Source organism: Aedes aegypti, chromosome 3 (assembly GCF_002204515.2).
Source record: "Aedes aegypti strain LVP_AGWG chromosome 3, AaegL5.0 Primary Assembly, whole genome shotgun sequence".
In the NCBI taxonomy this organism is placed as follows: Eukaryota; Metazoa; Arthropoda; class Insecta; order Diptera; family Culicidae; genus Aedes; species Aedes aegypti.
The window spans coordinates 382,353,021-382,361,552 of NC_035109.1; positions in this window are offsets into that span (position 1 = coordinate 382,353,021).

Genomic DNA, 8,532 nt, shown 5'->3' on the forward strand with positions numbered 1-8,532 from the left:
TGGTTGCAACCACGTACAAATAAGGGTGAAACTCTGAATCCTAAACTTCCTTTCAAAAGGGTAGTTTTTAAGACTGTCACGAGGCAAAGAGGAAGAATAAATTGCGTTTCTCCGGAATGCGCGCTGAGGGTCGTGGGTTCGAATCCCACCTGTCGAGGATCTTTTCGGGTTGGAAATTTTCTCGACTTCCCAGGGCATATAGTATCTTCGTACCTGCCACACGATATACACATGCAAAAATGGTCAATTGGCATAGAAAGCTCTCAGTTAATAACTGTGGAAGTGCTCACAAGAACACTAAGCTGAGAAGCAGGCTTTTTCCCAGTTGGGACGTAACGCCAGAAAGAAGAAGAAGTATTGTCTTTACGTAAAAGTATAGAACAACATGTTGATTCAAATGCCGAACACTGTGTTCATTCTGTCTCATATTCCGAACACCTTGATTTATCATTACTCCCGAGGTATAAAATAAATTGGAAGACGTTTAAATTGAATTGAAATTGACTGCCATTTTATGGTAATTTGATGATATATTTCAACGAAACATTTCAACCAAATCGTCATACAAAAACTGAGTGTTCGGAATATAAGTCTGTTGTTACCGGCATTTGGTGTCTTCGACAAAGTTTTTTGTAACAACGTGGACCATCTACTGACATAAACGGATAGTTCGTAAACCGTCCGCATAGGTGGCGCCACAATCTAACTTTTTACTGTGACGTTCTAGAGACTTGACATGTTCGGCAAAGTAGTTCATTTTGATAAAATTAACAACTCTCTCGAAGACGTCAAAATGCCACAGCCTACTCAAGGTATTTAGAAGGGAAGTAGGTCAATGTGTCATTTACAGTGTTTCGTAATATTGGAAAAATAGTTGACAGCTGGCCAGTTTGTTTTGTTCGATCAAGTCAGCAAGCCATGAAATCCGAGAAACATTTTCTTCTCAACCCATTTCATATTAAGAAACGTCATTCAACATCTAGCTCTATCCATTTTTGTTTTAGATTTCAGATTGCATTTTATAAATCAAACAACTGTAAGTTCAACCATTCATTTTTATTCAAATATATTTGCATTATATGAGATCATACAACACATTTAGTCCAAATTCCGAACATTCTAAACAGAGTCATAATAATAAAAAACTTTCTCTTCGAATTGCAATCTCTCGGCTTTATGCATGACCAGTTAAGCTGTACGTGTTCAGGCATTCCACAAATACCGTCCGTGCCATAGATGGTCAGTCTTGTAGTGCTGAAAATGAGATACCGGGTACCCCTGTTGGTTTGACCACGTTTAATTTGAACACTTTTTAATCTGTACCCCGCTAATTTGCACATCGTTCAGATTAAAAATGGTTCAAACGTCATTTAGCTCATGGAACGGAGTAAAGTGAAATGGAATGCCGTTCAACGGAACGCAGAATCAAAACGAAGCAGTGAAAGAGGTAACCAGAAACACGTTTCTAGGGTGACTAGATGTTCAAATTAAAAATGAACCCCGATGGTTTGCATGAGGTACCGTTCAAATTAGCGGGGGTGCACGTTAGTGTTAGGTTAAAACTCTCGTCTTAAAAATGTAGGGAAACATCCCTCATTCAGCACTTGCTCTGGTCAATTTATCTGGTAGCTTCCGATTGAGAGATTCGCACAATTCCACTCGGGTTTCAACAACTTCTCTTGTCCACCCTACCCTACTCTTGTGTATCGTAGAGAGTTCAGTGTCATAACGGTATAATGAAAATAGCAATATTCATATTTTACTTGAGTCAATATTACAAAGATATGTACTTACTACCGAAAGCTTTCGTAAAATTTTCCGGGTCAAGACGCAGCCATAAACAATAAACAATTAAACAATCCCATGGAAACGATAGTGGAGCAAAATCATTAGGGCAAACTTGCCAGCTCGCTGACTCGCCAGCTGTCATTTTACTCCCCCTCGCTGTTTATCACACTCCGCCTCCACTGACTGCTTAGATCCTTTTACCTGTCTTCTAAATACCTTGGCCTACTGTTTTCAAGTTATTGGTGGAATAAGACCGAATTAGTGAAAAAACGGTTTTTTTTTCATCGAACTTGATAATTTTCTTCAGAACCATGTCATATAATATTTTTTGCTGGTAAAAAATGACAATCACAAACTCTGGTTCATTTTTTTAAATACAGTTAACTATCCCTTACTCGATATTGAAGGGATCATCGAGTTAGAGAGGTATCAAGTTACAGAACACAAAACCAGTGCAACTGCGATCCAAGGGACCATCGAGGTAGCCATGAAAACCTACTTTTACTATGGTTCTCTAACTCGATATCGAGATACGTGTCGTAATCGGCGGACCCCGATTCGGTAGGTGCCCTGACGAACTTGTGACTCTCCATTATGATGACAATCCTTCAAAACGAACCGACCGAAACAAGAATGGGTTGCACGAGCAATCGCACCACTCTTCTGCTCTTCGCTGCTGTCGGAGAAGTCTCGATCCGATTTCAGTGATGACCCGATCGCTTTGCCGTCCGTGATACGAATGAGCTGCGCGAGCGATCGCACCTCTCTTTTGCTGTTCTTCGCTGCTGTCGGGGAAGTCTCAACCCGATTCCGATGGTGACCCGTTCGCTTTGCCGTCCGTGATACGAATGAGCTGCGCGAGCGATCGCACCTCTCTTTTGCTGTTCTTCACTGCTGTCGGGGAAGTCTCAACCCGATTCCGATGATGACCCGTTCGCTTTGCCGTCCGTGATACGAATGAGGTGTGAATGCAATGGTGTCACTGTTTTATTTCATTGCTTTGTTCGTTGGCAGGGAAACCTCAACGCGATTTTTGCCTCTGCTATTCACGTTCTCGAGCAGAGTAAGCCACACCTCTTTTACAACGGAGTGGATAATTCGCAAAAAGGCCAGACCCTACTGTATGGGATATGTGAATCAGCTATTTTTAAATAATACCAAACTACTAATTTAAAAACAAGTTATTTTTTAACAGTTTTATTGTTCATATCGTTCTTTATTCTCTACAATACTTCCATCCTGTACTCTATTGATGTAGGAAAAAACGAAGAAAAGTATTTTTATTTTTTTGTTAATATTGATACATTTTGATAATTTCAATTCATTTTGTTGCATTTTGAACAGCTATGTATGTTTATTCAAATATGCTGTAAAGTACCATATCCTTAAACCGGTTTGGTTTTCTTGTCGCCCGTTTTCGCCGTCCATTGATTTCTCCGTCGTCATCGTGTACGTCCTGAAGCTCGATCCCAATATCGTTTCCCTGAGTTTCTGCTTTTGAGTGGGAAGTATTTCGATCATCTTTATTGCTTGTTTGCTCATCTTGTTCTTGAAGACAAAGTGGAACTTTCTTGACATCCTGCACGTTGCGAGAGTATTGGACTCCTCTTTCACTTCGAACGACAACTTTTGCTCCTTCTCTGGCGATTACGCAAAACCTCTCTGCCGTGAACTCCGGATCCGATTTCTGCCTCTTTTGAATTGCAACCAAAACCGTATCTCCTACCTGAATGTCCGAATCCTTAGCTCCTCTTTGTTTGTCTGCATATACTTTGCTTTTGAGTTTAGAAACGGCATCCTTTTCCTTTATGTCCGTCCGATCCAACATTTCTGGAGAGCTAGAATCCCAAAGGCTAGGAAAAGTTCCTCGGAATTTCCATCCGACCAGTAATTCAAATGGAGTAACGCCGAGGCGCGATAACGGACGTACTTTATTATGTACATGGACATATTTTTCCAGTGCCGTTCTCCAATTCATGTTATCCAACTTGGCTGCGGATAACGCATGCTTAATCCCAGCATTCTGCCGTTCCACTGCCCCATTCGATTGAGCGCTCAAGGGTATGGATTTGCGAATTTTTATGCCTCGATCTTCCCACATCTTAACAAATTTGTCACTCTGAAATGGGGGTCCGTTATCGCTCTGTATAGCTAGAGGATAACCCCAAATTTCAAAGATCTTCAACAGAGCTGAATTAGTTGATTCGGCGTCGATATGTTTCATCTCGATGACGTGAATATACCTATAAACAGATAAAAGCATTCAATCAAAGTGAACGACAAACATATGGTTTACGTACCTTGAATACGTGTCCACTACCACCAAAAATTCTCCATGACCGAAATCCTTATCCGTGAAAAAATCAATTTGTAGGATTTCCCACGGTCCTTGAGGCAGCTCTCTAGTCGTGAGTGGAAGTGGCGCATTCTTTCTCGACAGCCTCAGACATGTTTCACATTTGTCAACATACGCTTGAACCTCCTTATTCATGCTGGGTCACCAGAAATGATTTCGCAGAATTCTTTTCATAGATGAAACTCCTAGGTGACCCTGGTGCGCAAGCTCCATTGCTTTCATTCTCAACTTAGTTGGCAGTATAGCACGATCCTCTTTGAAAATGAGAGCTCCTAGTACTCGCATATATTTTGCGTGGCACTCATAGGCTCTATAATCCGCATTCCAGGATCCAGATTTCAGTGCTTCCCGAATATCATTCTGTTCTTTGTCGATCTCGGCTTCTATTTCAATTTCGTTCCAATTCAACTCCATATTACCAGCATCAAGACTAAATAACAAATGGTCTTCTGCCGAATCATCGAAAGATTTTGCTGATTTATCCTCTTGCACTAATCGAGATAACGTGTCTGCAATATTCATGTCGCCTGGGACACTTTCGACTGTAAAATCGAAGGGCTGCAGCCTGAGCGCCCATGCCTCTGCTCGCGAAACGGCTCTTTTACCAATTCGGTGTAGGCCACCAAAGATAAATTCGTTCGATTTGGCGTCAGTCCTGATCTTGAATGTTTGACTCATCAAATAACTAGAGAACCTTTCTACCCCCCATACCATGGCCAGTGCCTCTTTTTGTGTATGTGGGTATTTTTGTTCAGCTGCAGATAGTGATTTGGAAGCACACGCAATTACCCTTGGTTGAGACTGAGAATCAAATTGAACTAGAACAGCCCCTAAGCCTTGGGGGGAAGCATCCACATATAGCTCTGTTTCGTCTGACTGATTGTAATATCCCAAAGTTTTTATCTTCGTCCAGGCTTCGTTTTTTAAGTAATCGAATTCATTTTCCAGCTCTTCAGTCCAGTAGAATCGTTCAGCTCTCGATAGTTCTCTCAACCGCCACGTCTTCTCTGCTCTGTTAGGAATAAATCTATCGATGAAGTTTATCAATCCTAAGAAACTTCTCACTTCATCTTGATTTTTTGGTATGCGGAACTGCTGGATGGCTTTAATCTTCTCTTCTTCTACGCTCCAACCGCTGGCTGACAAATTGAATCCCAAAAACGTCACTTCCTGTTTTTGCAGAAAACATTTGCTCTCATTGATCATTACATTATGATCTTCAAGCCGTTTCATAACCTCCGTTAGGTTTCTGTCGTGTTCATCAATTGTAGCGCCAAACACTAAAACATCGTCCTGGTAGTTAACAGTGCCTTTGCATCCCGCTAAGATAACCGACTGCATTATCTCTTGAAATATATCTGGAGCGTTGCAAAGACCGAATGGAAGACGCCGACATCTGTATAGTGCTTCGCCGGAGAAAAAGTTCGTTAAATGACGACAGCGTTCGTCAAGAACGACATGGAAGAACGCATGTTTTAAATCCAATGTAGAAAACCATTTTGCGCCGTGTAGCTCCATAATAATTGATTCTAGTGTCGGCATTTTGAATGGCGTACGATAAATGCATTTGTTTGGACCTCTTAAGTCGACGACCAGGCGAATGTCATTTTTCCCTTTTGGCACTACTAGCAACGAGGAACAGAAAGATCTGTCCATGTCTTCAGTTACTGGTTCGATAATTCCGTATGCCAAAAGCTCGTCCAACTTTTGCTGTGCCAATCTTTTAAATCCTGCAGGGATATGCGTATATACATTTCTAGCTGGAGGCAAATCCTTGTTGTAATGTAGTAGAACTGGGGGAACGTTGAACTTCGGAAATTCTTTGGCAAGTGGAATTGTCACGCTACTAACCATTGCGAGCTCACATTGCCAGACGCTTCCTGTTTCACTTATTGGTACTCGCAGTCCCACATCCAGAAGGCTGTATCGAGCTGCTGTGTTGAAACTTAACAATGACCGTGTCTCCTCTATAACATAGAACTTTTCCAACATAACCGGCCTATCTTTCGAAACATACAGCTTTGCCAAAAAAGTTGCCATTACTTTGATTTCCCCAGGTGAAGCATAGGCATGCAGTTTCTTATCCGATATCTCGCTTAATTCGTGCAACTTGTTCATAGTGGACTCGTTCTGTAGCATTTTGTCCCATATCTTCCTTGCGATTGTATTAACTTGTGCTCCAGAGTCAATGAAGAAAATGACTCGCGCTCCAGCAACATAGCCGACAACATATGCATCTTCTTCTGTAAGCGGATTCCATGCAGGAACACTACATATCAACTTATTAGTACTTTGGCTGATTATGCTAGACTCAAATTTGTCGTTGTCGGTCTGAAAACGAACAAATTATAAATATTGCGACGCATTATACAACTTAGTAGTCTTATCTCACATTTAAAACCAAATAAGTGCAGAAAATTCATAATGCCAATTTAGACTGTTTTGTTGGTAAATGAGGCATGCAAAACTTATGCAACGGTTATCCCGATTAACCAGCGTTACAATTTTTTTTTTATTGTTCTTTGTCCAATAATGGCGATCGCCGAAGATTGAAAACAAATCGCTATTGAAAATCATGAACTGGTTGACCGGAATACCTTGGGTGAAAACCTGCCGCAAATAATATTTTCCATCTCCTTCGATTTGTCTCCGCTCATACTACACACGGAACAATATTCGAACCTAATATTTCACTTGATGGAGACCTCAAATAAACTCCCAACTACAAACAACGTTTCCGAATGATAAATTGAGCCAACCGAGAACCCGTATCAAGAATTTCTTCACCCAATAATTAAAACTTTTTTTTTTCGTTTGAGTTTATCGATTTTAATTAATTATTTTTATTTAAATTCAACATTACATCAAATCGTCATTATGCCAAACAAATTCAGTCCAAATGTGAGATAAAACGCTTAAAATATTATCTACTATTATTCTACCTTCACAAAGTCTTGCGCTGCCTCTTCCTTGTCTTCGCCGTTTTGAGTAATCGCTGCAAGCTTCGGTCTTGGTTCATCTTCATCCGCTCCACTGCGTGCACGCTTTTGACCAATCCCTTGACGAGCCACAACTGAACAGGTGCGAGCTAGATGACCTCGCCGGTTACAATTGTGGCATACTTTATCCAGGTTGGGACATTCTGCGGGGCCATGATACATACTGGCGCATCGCCAACAGGAGCTTCTAGACGAACCCTGATGGTGAGATTGTGCCCGCTGGTATATTGCTTTGCCTCTTTGATTGCCACGGAATCGTGTTGTTGCTCCACGCCGGAATTGGGGTTGTCGAACTGAATCTTGCGACACCATCGCTACTGCTGCCGTGTTGTGGCGATTTAGCTTCTGGTATTCCTCCTCATTGGAAACCTCCATCTCACGATCCCTGACTAACGCAATCAAGCTATTCATGTCACCTTGGTTGACCCAATTACGATGAGCCAAAACACGTACTCGCTTGTCGCTTGATCCCTTGACAAGAGTTCGCGCAATAGCCTCCATTTCTTCGTCACCTTTGTAGTCGCATAGTTTCGCGGCAGCTGCAACTCGCCGAACAAAGGCAACGTTCGATTCTCCTTTGATTTGGACAGTATTCATCAGCTTGCCGCGTTGCCCAATGATATAGGTCCTCGATCCAAAATATCGATCCAGCCGAGCGATTGCATTGGAAAACGGATGAGTTCGTTCTTCCGGCATGTCTGTTGTAGAAGATGTTCCCCGCATTACCTCCAAAAGTTGCGCCCCGGCTTTGATCTTGAAGATATCCATTTTTGCCTGTTCGTCAGTTGCGTGAACCAGGTTGAAAGATGCCGAGATTATCTCCTTCCAGTGCTCGTATGCTTTTTTGTCCACATCATTCTCGCCCTCCGACGGCTTGCATTCCGGGATGTTCAACGAGCCAAGAGACATATGGTTCATTGTTACCACCAGAGACTCGTTTTCTGATTTCGGATGATCATTGGAATCCTCACTGGGGCTTGATAGATCGATTCCTTTATCACCGATTTCCTTTTCTCGAAGTAACTGGTCTCTTTCAGCCCGTGCAAGAACCAATTCGGTTTTGAGCGCTATCAGTTCCTCCATAAGCTTCCTTCTCGAAATCTTCTTTGATTTAGAGTTTGTTCTGAAACAAGAAAGAGCAGAATATCCTCATTATCCACATTGCATATCAAATCAGGAAACTGCCTCGACTACAGTTCCGATTATTCTCTTTCTTATGTTCTTACTAACAGGACTGCCTCGACTACAGACCTGTTAAATCAATCAACAATTCAGACACTCTGCCTCGACTATCAGAGGTCAATTAACCGGATTCTGCCTCGACTACAGTTCCAGTTTACTTCATAGTAACAATAGCTTTGGATCTTTGTTGCTTACCTCTCCTGATCG